The sequence below is a fragment of the Elgaria multicarinata genome, chromosome 3 (genome assembly GCF_023053635.1).
Source record: "Elgaria multicarinata webbii isolate HBS135686 ecotype San Diego chromosome 3, rElgMul1.1.pri, whole genome shotgun sequence".
NCBI classification, from domain to species: domain Eukaryota; kingdom Metazoa; phylum Chordata; class Lepidosauria; order Squamata; family Anguidae; genus Elgaria; species Elgaria multicarinata.
This window is the reverse complement of record NC_086173.1, coordinates 124,690,437-124,704,059: the sequence shown is the minus strand read 5'-3', so window position 1 is coordinate 124,704,059 and position 13,623 is coordinate 124,690,437. Positions and strand designations below refer to the sequence as shown.

The following is a 13,623-nucleotide window of genomic DNA, read 5'->3' as shown; positions in this document are numbered from 1 at the left end:
CTTTAACTATATTTTAACAAGTTAACTGTTGAGCATGTGCATTGGCTTTAATGCAGTAAGATAATAATGGAACCAAAAGTTGTTCACACTACGTTAATTAAAATTAGCATGCAAATGAGAATCTCAGTAAGAAAAGACAGCTAATGTAAAGACACATAAAAGCACAGATGTCCATGGCCAGATCAGGATATGACACTTTGAAAGTGGTCTGAAAATGGTATATGGGAAGTGTTATAGGCCCCAACAGTTGTCAATACCATTATAAACTGTTATAAAGCATTAGTGTAGATCCTGCCCATGTTTCTCTTTAATGGCAGCTTTTTCAGAGAAGATCTTGTGCTCCTGATCACTCCATCTCCACTCCCAAATATTACTTCCCTGTGTAGGTTTGGGTATGGAATCTCTTGAGAACATTCCTGAACTGATGCTGGAGGAAAATGTATGGAAGAATGAAAGTTGTAGAGGAATGGAGATGGAATAAGGTGGCAATGCCCCAACAGAGAACAACCCTTCTTCCGCTTGTGCTTGGAGACTGGAGTTACTCCCATAACTGGAGGAAATCTCTTTGCAGTGCTGAGAAACTGCACTGCCTGGTTGATGACATACTTGAATACTACATATGATCACTGTAGGTCAGTCGGTCAGAGAGTTATGAACTATGAGAAGAAGTTGTATGGGGTCCTCACACAACTTCCTAGGCATTCAGTGAGGGGGGGGGAGCGATATCATGATTTTTGGCCATGCTCCCTGATGCTGATGGACCTGCAGACTATGACCCATACCCCCAGTGGCTACATTGGTGTCAGCGAGAAAGGGCCCTAGATTCATACCTTTCTCCCTTGCAGTTGGGAACCCAATCAGGATTCTTGGTTGCAAAGAAAAGTGTAAAATGTGTACAGACGCATGCACATTGGGCCCTTTCTCATAAATGCTGAATGCAGGAGGCATGACCAGCAGGCATCCTGCTTCTCCCCACTCATGCATTCACTGAACTTCAGGCCCAGGAGACAAATCCAGTCCTCCTGTGCTTTCAGCCCAGCCTGCCAGAGTTCTCAGATGGCCACGATCCCTTCGCTTTCCCCCTTTTCCCTTCCCCCTTCTTCCAACCACCAATAATTGGGTTGTTTCCCAGCTTTTATGCAGTTTTTCCCTCATTCTAAAAGGTTGAAATGCCTCTCATCAGGCTTAATCACTGGCAGTAATAGCTTTAAGCCGAAATGAATTGGTGTTTGGGGTATTTCAGCCCCACCCCTTTTGCTTTGGTTCCACCCACCACTGGAATGCAGCCTGTGTGAGCTTCTTGGAAATAGAACATAAGAACATTAGAAGTGTCATGCTGGATCAGACTGAGGGTCCATCTAGTCCAGCACTCTGTTCACACAGTGGCCAACCAGCTATTGGCCAAGGAGCAACAAAGCAGAACATGGGTGCAACAGCATCTCCCCACCATATTCTCCAGCAACTGGTGCACAAAGGCAGATTGCCTTGGATACCGGAGATAGCACATAGCCATCAATATTAGTAGCCATTGATAGCCTTTGCCTCCAGGAATTTATCCAACCCCCTTCTAAAGCCATCCAAATTGGTGCCCATCACTACATCTTGTGGTAGTGAGTTCCATAACTTAACTACGTACTGTGTGAAAAAGTACTTCCTTTTATTTGTCCTGAAACTCCCAGCAATCAGCTTCATGGCATGACCTCAGGTTCTAGCATTATGGGAGAATGAGAAAAATGTCTCCCTATCTACATTCTCCACACCATGCATAATTTTGTACACCTCTATAATTTGGCTTTTGGACTGAAAGAGGTCCCCTACCACACTGTCTTATGTGCTGTGGGATTAGTGTCACAAGGTTTTTATTACTGCAGCAAGTTTCCTGGATCATTCATTGTTCAGTAGGGGAGAGGGGATGGACATTTTTTCCTAGTAAAGAATGCATTTGTAGTACCATCATCAGAGTTTGGCTAATGTTTTGAAAGAGAAAATATCACCACATACGTGCTTAGTTATCTAACTAATAACGGAAAATGTTTTGATTATGCAGTTAATAACTATTTTTTGTAGAACGTTATGTGCACTGTTATTTTTAAAAAGATTGTTGCAAATTACATCGGAATTGCTTTAACTAAAAAAATGTAGTGTTGTTTGAAGATGTATGAATTGTGTTTTTTTTTGTAAAGGACTTATTAAACATATCTAACACATTTTCATTTCAATTTTTGAAAAAGAGGTTTGGAGAGCAATGCTAAATCTGAGCTATTTAAATGAAAAAACATTGTTAAACGTTGTATATCTATAGTACAATAAACTTAGAGCAGATTTATCACAAACATACAAATAATGATACTGTAGTAAAAGTACAAAATACAGATACAAATAACAGCCAAAAATTCTTTATTTCAATTATTCTCACACCAACCTTCATTGATTGATTTCTGGAACTAACCAACATAGCTTTCAAGAAGTGCTTTCCGGAGTTAGACAGGTGAAAACACCAGGTGATGGCATTCCTATTTTTTAATTGGAATTGGACATTATCAGTAAAAACACGCACCAATAAGCGTAGATGCTAAAAAGAGAAATCAACTCTGGTGCTTGATAAACGTATTGAAAACTATTTTATTCTTAAAATCCAAAAATGCTCTGCTCAACGTTTTGGACGTATCGTCCTTCGTCAGGAGCTGGAAACAGTTGCTGTGCTAGCAGGAGCTACTGTGTCTCACTGGTTTACAACGCCGTAACTGCGGGAGAGAAAACCAGTGAGACACAGTAGCTCCTGCTAGCACAGCAACGGTTTCCAGCTCCTGACGAAGGACGATACATCCGAAACGTTGAGCAGAGCGTTTTTGGATTTTAAGAATAAAATAGTTTTTAATACATTTATCAAGCACCAGAGTTGATTTCTCTTTTTAGCATCTACATTATCAGTAAAGCCAGATAAAACTATTTGGGTAGGCCTGTGACTTCTTTGTGCCAGAGTTGGAGTTGGGGTAACTGATGTGGCTGGGCAGTTCCTGATACTGGGATTCCATTGCCTGGGTGCATTGGAACACATATGCAACACGTCAACTCATAATTCCTCAATTGGCCAATGGTCTGTCAGACGGACTGACAGGGCAGTGCCTTGGATGAACCAAAGTGGCCACTTTGTTTCTCTGGTCCATGTCTTTCTTTCTACATAGTTCAAATATTTTCTTCTTCTCTTTGTCCATGGCTACACTAGGCCTATATCCCAGGATCATCCCTGTGTGTCCACATGATGCACAGGGGATCCCGGGAGCAGGGGGGGTTGATCCCTTCCTTGGCCTGGGATTTCACTCTACCCTTTAATCCCGCTTTTTCCACGGTGTCGGGATGATCCTGAGACAGCGGAAAGTGTGGGCAGGCATTGCGGTTTGTCCCAGCTCCTCGCGAGTAACCGCGATTTGCTGAGACCCGGGCATGTGCCCATCAGGGGTGGGGTTGGGGGAGGGCGAGGGTTGTTTTTTTTAAAAAAAAAGCTCACCATTTTCCGTTGTCTTCTCAAAACGCTCTTGTATTTATGTTCTGCGAAGCTCCTTCTTATTACCTTATCTGATGGTACTCTTGGTTTTATTATCCAGCTAATTGTTTAACAGTTACCCTAAATGTTTTTATGGCTGTTTTTATGCTACTGTGGGGGGCATGTTTCTATAAATCTAATATGGGCATTAACCCCATGGTGCCCTAAGTGCTAAACATGGCATCTCTAGTCTGGACTCCTTTCTTATCAGTAAAGTAGTACTAGTGAGCCAGTCATCAATTACTAATTATCTTGCACTTCTGTTTCCCCTCTGGGAAGCCATAAAGATAAGATAAATTCAGGGAGCAACCCTCAGCAGTATCCTATGGCCATCTCATAACTCAGATTCCTGGATCCAAGGTCAGAGATAGTGCTTCAACCACAGTTCCAGGAATCCACTCTCTCTGTCCCCTTCACTTTTGCAGCTGGCTCAGAGAGAACCATGCCGATTGCCTTTACAAGTTTGCAAAGGCAACCTCGGAGGGGGTTAAAGGGGGCATGGTGGTTGGCAGGCAAGGGAGGGGACTGGGGAAGCTAGAATATGATGTATCCCACAGCCTCCACAGCCAAAATGCAGAGCAGGAAGATCACGGAAGTGGACATCATTTCCGGCACTCCTCCTGCTCTGTATAGGATGCTCCTAAGCCACTGAGTTTGGCATTGCCATAGGATTGTGCCCTAATATTCTTGTGCATAGACATCAAGTAGAGTTACTTTGGAATTTCATACTTTAATCCAGTTTTCTCTTGAAAGAATTTAATTATTGAATTTCATAATTTTTACAAAGTGAAACAAATATGGAAGGTTTGTCTGATTTTCCACATCCAACCCTGTAACTTATTTCCTGTGGTCTTAGAGGGTGCTCCTAGATGAAAGGCTACCAATCAAAAAACATTGTGCAGGTATTCTGTTTTTCCTTCCTTAACTTGCCTATCTCCACAAAGAAGAAGGAATTACCTGACAAAGTAGTGGGGGCGGGGGGGGAGAACAGAAATTGGAAAGATTTATCAAGAGATCCATAAATACAATACACCAGGATTCTCTGGCTGCCTGTCCTGCGTGCAGTTCATCCAGATTGTCCCACTCAAGGCAGCCTTGAGACTGACCAACATCTCCCCTTGCATCTACACAGAAGGAGAACTTGTGGAATCCAACTGCGGAGCAAATCCACAAACTATCCCACCAATGTCTTCTGCAACAGACCCTTGGTATTCAGATCCAGGTGCTGATCGCCCTTACAATGGTCAAGTGATAGGAGCTGGTGTTAATAGGAATTCAGCAATTATTGGAGGTGTCATTGCTGTTGTGATCTTCACCATCCTCTGAACCCTGGTGTTCCTCATTCACTACATGTTCCACCACAAGGGAACCTACCACACCAATGAAGCCAAGGGGGCAGAATCTGCCGAGAGGGCTGATGCAGCCAACATGAACAATGACCCCAATTTTACGGAAACCATTGATGAGAGCAAAAAAGAGAGGCTTATCTGAAAATTGGGGCGGGGGGGGGTGGGAGAAACAGATGGTTTAGGAGTAGGGATTGGAGTTGGATGGGCGAAGACTTTTTCAACAACAAGAAGAGAGCTCTTTTTCGGACTCTTGAGCACATCTAGTTTAAACAAAAAGGAGATCAGCACAACTGGAGGAGCAAGTGACAGATGAACACTGAGACTGGAAACATAATTTCAGACCAGTACTATTTCATATTGATTTACCATGACTTGCCCCTTCTAATATCCATCTAAACCAAGGGCATAATTTAAGAAACAGGGAAAGTGGTGGGAAAGCACAGGAGTGTTACAAATGGAACCCCCTGTAAGATTCTATGAATGAGGCAGGGCAATGGCCCAATAAAAACTTCATCTGGAAGCACCTTGCATTCCCAAAGGGTTTGCACCTAAGGAAGAGAAACAATGGATACAACCATCCAGTTTTATTTATTTTTCTAAAAAATAACTCTTTACAGCATCAGGCAAAGGCCTTCTTATTTTCTCTGGCGTTTTAGTCTTTCAATTTCTGGTTCAATTCAAATCTGATACTTTATATCTTTGCATTGCTGCTAGATTTTACTTCATTTTTTAAATTATTTTTATCTTATACTGTAGTTTCAAACTTTTATATTCTATCTTATGTTGTAACTTATGGTTTTAATTGTTGTGAACCACCCAGAGAGCTTTTGTTATTCGGCAGTACAGAAATGCAATAAATAAAGAACTATAACAATAAAAGTTTCCTACTAGTAGTAATTGCTGGTACTGGATACACATCAGTGCAAGAAGAAGCTCAGATGAGGATAAATGTTCCCTTTTCCCTAAATGCTGAACACAGATTATTTAAGTGGCTTTAACAACGTTGGACCAAGAGCACTCATCCCCACATTGAATGTATTCTCATTGTTAGAGGTGAAACTGGAATGAAAATGCCTTCTGGGTCTCTCTGAAGTGTTGCACCACAAAGGCTTCAGTTTCAAGCCAGTAGCTATTTCATTCTCCTCGTACACGATTTGCCCTACTTTTAAAATAGGACAGATATTTGCAGCACGGCTTTACCTGTGGTCCTTTGGCATTTAAATTTCTCCAGCAGAAATGTTTGCTTAAAACCACCACAACCTTGTAGCTCTTTTGTAGTCCACAACTATTTGAATTTGTTCACACAGTTGACATCAATAAGTCAACCAGTTCTTCAGGCCGTGTGCATCATTAGATGCTTTATTTGACAAGTTAAACAGTTTTGACAACACAGTCTTATCACTGATCCATTTCATCAGTTTTAGGTTTATTAAGTTGGATCCAAGCTCAGTCATACTTAGTGTAGACCCACTGATATTAATAGGACTTAATTTATTCACAATTAGTGTAGAACAAATTAATTTCTATCAGACTGCTTTAACTTTGACTAATTCTGGGTACTACCTCTTGATTCTTGGTTTTAAGAAATATGACAGGAACATTTTTGACTTTATAAGTGCACTGTTGCATTTTTAACATGCCCCATGTTTTGAAGACCTGAGTTTGGTACCTAAATGTAGGGATGGGAGAATCGCCAAGGCTCGAGTTTGTCAAGACTCTCAAAGTTCCACCTTGAAGCTCAATCCACTGTGTTCCCATTCCCGAATGCAGGCTTATTGTTGTTTGAACAGGAAAAGTGCGCACCCGTATAGATACTTTCTTCCATTTGACTAAAGTGTAAAAATACATTTTATTTTTCAGTTTGCATGTATCCAAAAATGTACATTTAAAATAAGTACATTAAAACTGTGTACATTTATATGTCTACAGTAATATGCACAAATTTCCATACAGATTTTAAAAATAAATAAATTGCAAGCTGATGCAGAAACAATATGGAATGAGCTTGATCTTAAAAAAAAAACCTCAGTCACATATAGCCCGGGGTCATAATCCAGCCCTCCTGGGTTCCCTGTTCTGGGTTCCATGCTCCTTTTTCCTGGCTGAATACCTTTTTTCTTGACTACCAAGCATTTGGTAAGTTTCCAGCTTTTGCATGTATTTTTCCCATTCTAAAACTTGGAGACACCAATAACAATACAACAATACAATATAAATCAAATGCATAAAACTGATTAAAAGAGTATATGAAACAGATACAATATTAAAATAACACTCAGGACATCTTAAAATTCTTAGGTTTAAAATTCATCTGGGTAGGCCTGCTGGAAGAGACTAGTCTTTACGGCTGTCTTAAACTCAGAGAGAGCATTATGCTGGCAGATCTCTCCCGGCAGGCCATTCCACAGTCTGGGGGTAGCAGAAGAAAAGGTCCTCTGGGTAACAGGTGTCAGCCTAGTTTTGGCTGACTGGAGTAAGTTCTCCCCAGAGCACCTGAGCGTCTGGGGCAGATTTTGTGGCCGAAGGTGATCCCACAGGTAACCTAGACCAAACCATGTAGGGCTTTAAAGGTAATAACCAACACTTTGTACTTCACCTGGAAACTAATTAGCAGCCAGTGGAGTGATTTTAATATTCGTGTAATATGGTCAAGGTTCATAATGTTTAGCTCAAAATCCTTAACCACTGTGGCTTTGTGTGCTGTCTGAACAGGGTCACTGTTGACAGTGTGAATGGCTTGCTTTATATATTTATTTATTGAAAACCATTTTAGGCCACCTTAAGAGTAAAACTCTCTCAAGGTGGCATGGAGGATAAAAACCATACAAACCATGGAGGACACTTGCACAAATTTGTGGAGATTTGCACAAATCACTCATTTGATCATTACTTGATTTGTGCAAGTTTCCCATTCATGTGAAGTGAGCAGCATTTGCAAATGTGAATGAGAATCAGGAATGAGATGAACGGTGAGCCAGTGTTTGGAGAATCCCAGCAACCTGGAAAATCGCTCATTTGCTCATGCCTAATATGCGAAGAGAAGAGTTTATTTATGATGTTTTTCACGCTGCACTCCGTCAAAATGGGGGATTGGTGTGTGAAGTTCAGGCCAGAGACATAACAATGTCTGATTTTTCATGCCTTCCCTAGAATCTAAAATTAGGGGGTTGGACTCGATGGCCTTTTAGGCCCTTTCCAACTCTACTATTCTATGATTCTATGACTCTTGAACTACATATGTACCAAATTTCAGCTTTTTGTTAGGAATTTTGCTTGCACCGTATTTGCACTGAAGCCCAAATACCTGTATACAGATATGATATAAATCCAGCATGGATACTTGATTTTAGGTACACTGAATAAGTCCATTGATTTTAACAAGACTAATAGCAGCACACAAAGTTAAACTGCTGCATATGTCTTTGTAGGGCTGGACGCGGATGACATGACCCTCCAAGTATTCTGCTGCATCAGAGTGAATAGAACTTGTTCCAGCTGGAATTTTAAGGATCAGTAACTTCATTTCTTAATACATTGCCGCAGAATGCTTCTCCATCTGGGCAGTTAGAAAGCTGTGCACTGCCTGCATTAGCAATTCACATAATTATTGATTACAGCACCAGCTCTTACCATCTGTAAGGTGTTTCCTAAAGGCCAGGCTCTGTTCTCCTCCTCAGATTAGATAGTGTATTAATTTAGTTGTCAATAAACGTTTCAGCCCTGTGGGTGTCTAAACTTTATTCCCATTCATTATATCATTTGCTTCATCCATTAACTCAAAACTGATGTTCATGCTAGAGAGCCCGATGGAAATCTTTCTAGGCTCTTAGGCTTTCCAAGTCACTTCACCATACACAGCTTTCATTGGACTGGGTTTCAATACTCTTTTAGAAAATTGTCTCGGACTGGAATTGGTAACACAACAGGTCAGGGTACCATAGTTTAAGATGGATAGCTAGAACATGTCCAGAGAGGGGCAGCAAAGATGAGAGGGCCGGAAACCAACTCCTATGAGGAAAGGTTGATGGAGTTGGGTATGTTGGGTGGAGAAGAAATTATTAAGATACTAAGGAATTATTACATGATAGCCATCTTCATGTATTTGAAAGGCTGTTGTGTCGATAATGGAGTGAATTTGTTCTCTGTTGCGCCAGAGGGTAAGACCCAATGTGACAGCTTCAAAATACAAAAAGGTTTTAGAAAGAACATTAGAAAGAACTTCCTGAAGACAAAACCCAGTATGTGGAGGGGAGAATAACTGAAAAGCAAGATGTAGGGAATTGGGGTGCTGGTTTTGGTTTCACTTTTACCTTTTTACTTTGGCTGGTTTGGCTGTAACAAGAAGATGACTGTTAACTTTAAGTGAAGGTCCTGTTTAAATCTTGCAGTTGTTTCTGTCACAAGTGTGGCCAGACAACGCATGCTCTCCATCAGACATGTGCTATTTGACAGACTGCTTCAGTTGGTTGTGGACTCCCCTTCATTAGAATTTATTTATTGATTAGGTTTGTATACATCTCAACTGGCAATGCTCCTGGAGCAGTTTGCAATCATAAAATACCCCCCACAACCAACCAACCAACTCCCCCAAAATACAACAAAAATATCAAAGTAATACAACATTAAACACTAAAAACTATGGAGTCAAGGATGCTGCAGCAGAGGTGTCCTACAATGGCAGGGAGTTGGACTAGTTGACCTTTGATGTCCATTCCATTAGGGCGTGTCCAGCACCAAGGGGGGGTGCACACCCGAACGTAGCCTTGGTCACATGTCTGATTTTACAGCACACATTTAAGACAAATCTGTTCTACATAACATCTTAATGTTAAAATCACTGAAATAAAGAACAAGTGAGAGGTTCTATGTATCTGAAATTAACTTCACTCACTCCTACTTTTGTAGGTTTTGCTGTACTTTGAAGCTTTTGCTATGCTTTGTGTGATACAGTCTCCCCTTCCCTCAAATATCTTTTCTGACTGAATCTTCACTCATTGCAAGCTGCTGCTATTGTTAACAGGGTTTGCTACTGGCCAGCCGGATGGATGGCTTTTTTTATTTTTTAACTTCAGATTTTTAAAAAAGCTTGTGTATAATTGTCACAAGTTTCTCTACTCTAACGTTAGGGTCGGTGTTGTGGCAGTGAACACTACGTTGCCCATTCACACTTCTCACTTATATACATTAGCTTCTCAAGGCTTGTGTGTTGGCACCACTTCGCACATCCAGACTTTGAGCTCCTGTCTACTTCCTGCACAAACATGCGACTCTGAGACCCGCTTCCGAATGCCCTGCATTGCATGCCAGCACCATGGGGCTAAGTTACAATAGATGTCTCTGGGTTATCTGTGCAGCCTCTGTTTTCTCTCACTCTAAGTCATTGCAAACAAACCAAAGCCTCCAGCCTAAAACAATCTCTCTCTCTCTCTCTCTCTCTCTCTCTCTCTCTCTCTCTCTCTCTCTCTCTCTCTCTCTCTCTCTCTCTCTCTCTCTCTCTCTCTCTCCCCCCCCCCCCAAAGTCTCCCAATGGTCCAGCTAGGCTGCACACTTGTGGCTTGGGATATTGCTTACTGCAGGTTATTGCTTGGTCATGTCTGGTGACTCTTACATTATTATTAATATTGTTGTTGTTGTTGTTGTTATGCCCAATACTTTAAAAACCTCTGCCACCAGCCGCCTCCACCTCCTTTCCTCCTGCACAACCGCTCAACTCTGATGCACTCTTAAAACACTCTGCATGGCAAGCCAGCCTCAGGGCCAAGCTACAGGTGCATCTGGGTTGCCTTCAGCCTCTCTCTGCCTTACGCCATCCTGCCAACATTTCCAGCCTCAAATAATCCCCCACACCCTTCTGTCTCTGCCAAAGTCTTCCAACGGTCCAGCCAGGCTGTGCACTTGTACCCTGTGGCTGGGGGTAAGGCAACAGCTTATGGCTTGGTTGCATCCGGTGACTCTTGTTTTTTTAAAAAAACTCCACCACCAGCCGCCTCTGCCTGCACCAAAACTGGAGTTTGAGACACTCTTTAAAAGGTTCTGTGTGGCACAGCAGCCTCTCAGGCTCAGCTACAGCCATCTCTGAGTTGTGTCTTCAGTCTGCCTCTGCCTCTAAGTGATATGCCAGCCAGCCAAAGTTGCAAATCTATCTATTTTTGTCTTATATGCACTTCAAATGTTCTGCATTGCATCCCAGCAGTGCAGACAGAGCCTAGCTCACAAGTGTACAAAGTGAAGTTGAAGGGAAGTGGTAGTGAAGCAAAGCAATGATATGCCAGGTTCCAACATTCGCAGCAACAGGGCATCCACAAAGAAGAGAGCCTCTCTCTCGACGGGCACCTCACTGTTGGCCATGAGAGTTTTTCTCTAAGGATGACCCTTCATCGCCCATGATGTGGAACTTTGAGAAAAAGGCCTCTGGCCTATTCTGTTTTGCCCTGTGGGCTGCTTTGACTGATCTCTCCTTTCCCACAATTTGATTTGTGGATGCCTTGCCTCTGCTGAGCTCCAGGTACCCGACTGCCCACCAAATCTGCAACAGGAAAACCGGAAATTTAATTAATTTTAAATCCTAAAATTTTAAAAATTCCTAAAAATCAATGGATGAACGGATGTTTCAAATTTGGTATTGCTAAAGCCCTACATAAGCGCTACCATTGTGCCAAGTTTCATGTCTTTATCTTTAAAATTGACAGAGTTATAATTCCTATTAAAGTAGAGCTGCCCTTTAGCTGGGAAAGATGGGAAAAATCTGGATTTCCCCTCCCCCTCCTGGATTTGTTACCAGAAATCTGGACAAATCTGGTTTTTTTCTGTCATACGGTCACCCTGCTTCTATGATTCTATGACATTTTTGCTTAATTTTGAAGCAATAATGGAGCCAAGCAATCATTCCAATAGGGATGGCGCAGATACCAGAAAGCACCAGCTCTGTACCCCTGATGCCAGTCCATGGACCCTAGTGCTTGCCCGACTCTCAGCGAATTACCCTTTTCCTCAAAAAGGGTGGCTTGTTCTTGTCCATAAATGTCCCATTTGTGCAAATGTCAGCCTTAAAAGGGCCTTATACACAATCTATACTTGTGTTTAAGGTTCATTTAAACACAACAGCCCCTCCTCTCTCCCCAATCCAGTTCTGTTAAAATGGTAAGGCAGATAGGGAGGTATGTCTGGAAACGCAATAATAAAGTGTAGGAGGGTGAAATAAAGTGACTGAACGGTGTACCACGCACATCTTCATTTTTAAAAGCTCCCTCTATGAAAATGATACAACAGTCAAAGGACCACAAGTCAATTACCTGGATCAAATTGTGCTTTCAGTTGTTCCCTGAAAACTCATTTAGATCCAGGATGCAGCGCAGCCATACACAGGAGCACCTCGTGTCTAAATATACCATTTTCACTTGCTGTTGAATGAGGACACAGATGAATTGTTGCCATAGTTACTGCTAATTGATATTATGCCTATCATATTTTTGGGGAGAAGAAGCCTCCTGTAAGTTATCAGGCTATGAAGATCATATATCGGCCTTTAAGAAAAAGCTAGAAACAAGGCCTTCAGCAATGCAGTTCAGACATCACAGTAGCAACAATTTGGCATTTGAGCAAGTGGATAAAGCTTGCATTCATATCTACTGATTTTCTACGCTAGAGCAGCTAGATAAATTGGCTAAAATTATTCACATTCTCATTTGTAATTAAATCCTTTTGGCTTTTTTTAAAAAAAAAATGGATCGATGCTTTCAGTGAGCATGAGAGTGGGCAGGGGACTGTTGATAAGATTAACATTTGGAGCAGGCTTGTCTTACGCGCATGAGTGCTCCATAGGAAATGACAAAACTCACAAATGAGAAAAGATGTAAATTAGGGATGTTGCGAGCAGTCAATATGGGGGGTGGGGAGTCTGTCGGACTCCACATCCATATTGGGCTCCTGCAACATCCCTAAAGTTCTGAGGGACTCCCCCCCCTACACTTGGCCTGCTGGACTAGGGTCCATGGACCCATCCCACCCCACTTGCTGCACAAGCCGCTGGACAGCCCAATGAGTGCCCAGAATGGCCACTTGTCCCCTTGTGTATATGCTGTCTTATGCAAATGTGTGCTGTGAAGCAAACAGATTTGTTTAGATATTTATGGCTTCAGTAATATTTTGATCAATACTTAATTTTTTGCTTTGTTAGCAGTGTATAGCAACTATACCACTGCCATCTTTCCTTTCCTTTGTTTTCATTTCCTAAAGAAAGTGGTTCTGTGCTATTAACAGCTGTTTGAAAGGCAGAGTTTCAGTAGATGGAGGTACTTTCTGCCTCTTGCAGTGAAGAGGGAAGCCATATAGTCTGCATCTCTGCTTTAACAATTCAGTGCAATTGTTAAAGGTGCAGTGGTTCTTCCAGGAAAAGAAGGTGGCAAGCCTAACTGAGTTGCATTTAGCATTCAAAAGTTTCTTTGACATTGTGCTTATAAACCTTGTGTCAACCAGAGGTCCTTGTCAATGTATTGATGGCCTTCACAAGAACACTGAAAATAACATGAAGAAGAAGAAGAACGATTTTATCCATTATCAAAAGTGGATCCATAAACACTCCATAAAGATATTTGTACAGTTTGATCTAGGTACATAAGCATGTGTGCTCTAAGACAATGCAAATCACTCATCATTGCAAATAAATGGCTGGGCTGCTACTGTGTCCAGTGTTGCATGAACTAAGGCATTAAAAAGAAATCTTAGCCAAGA

At 41.7% G+C, this 13,623-nt stretch overlaps 1 protein-coding gene and 1 pseudogene across 2 annotated transcripts in view; both read left to right on the top strand.

Moving 5' to 3' along the window:
* Nucleotides 1-13,623, top strand: part of GRM7 (glutamate metabotropic receptor 7) — a 530,576-nt gene that overhangs the window by 494,954 nt on the left and 21,999 nt on the right. The gene's annotated exons all lie outside the window — the stretch shown is intronic.
* Nucleotides 395-5,046, top strand: LOC134396954 (contactin-associated protein-like 2; annotated as a pseudogene).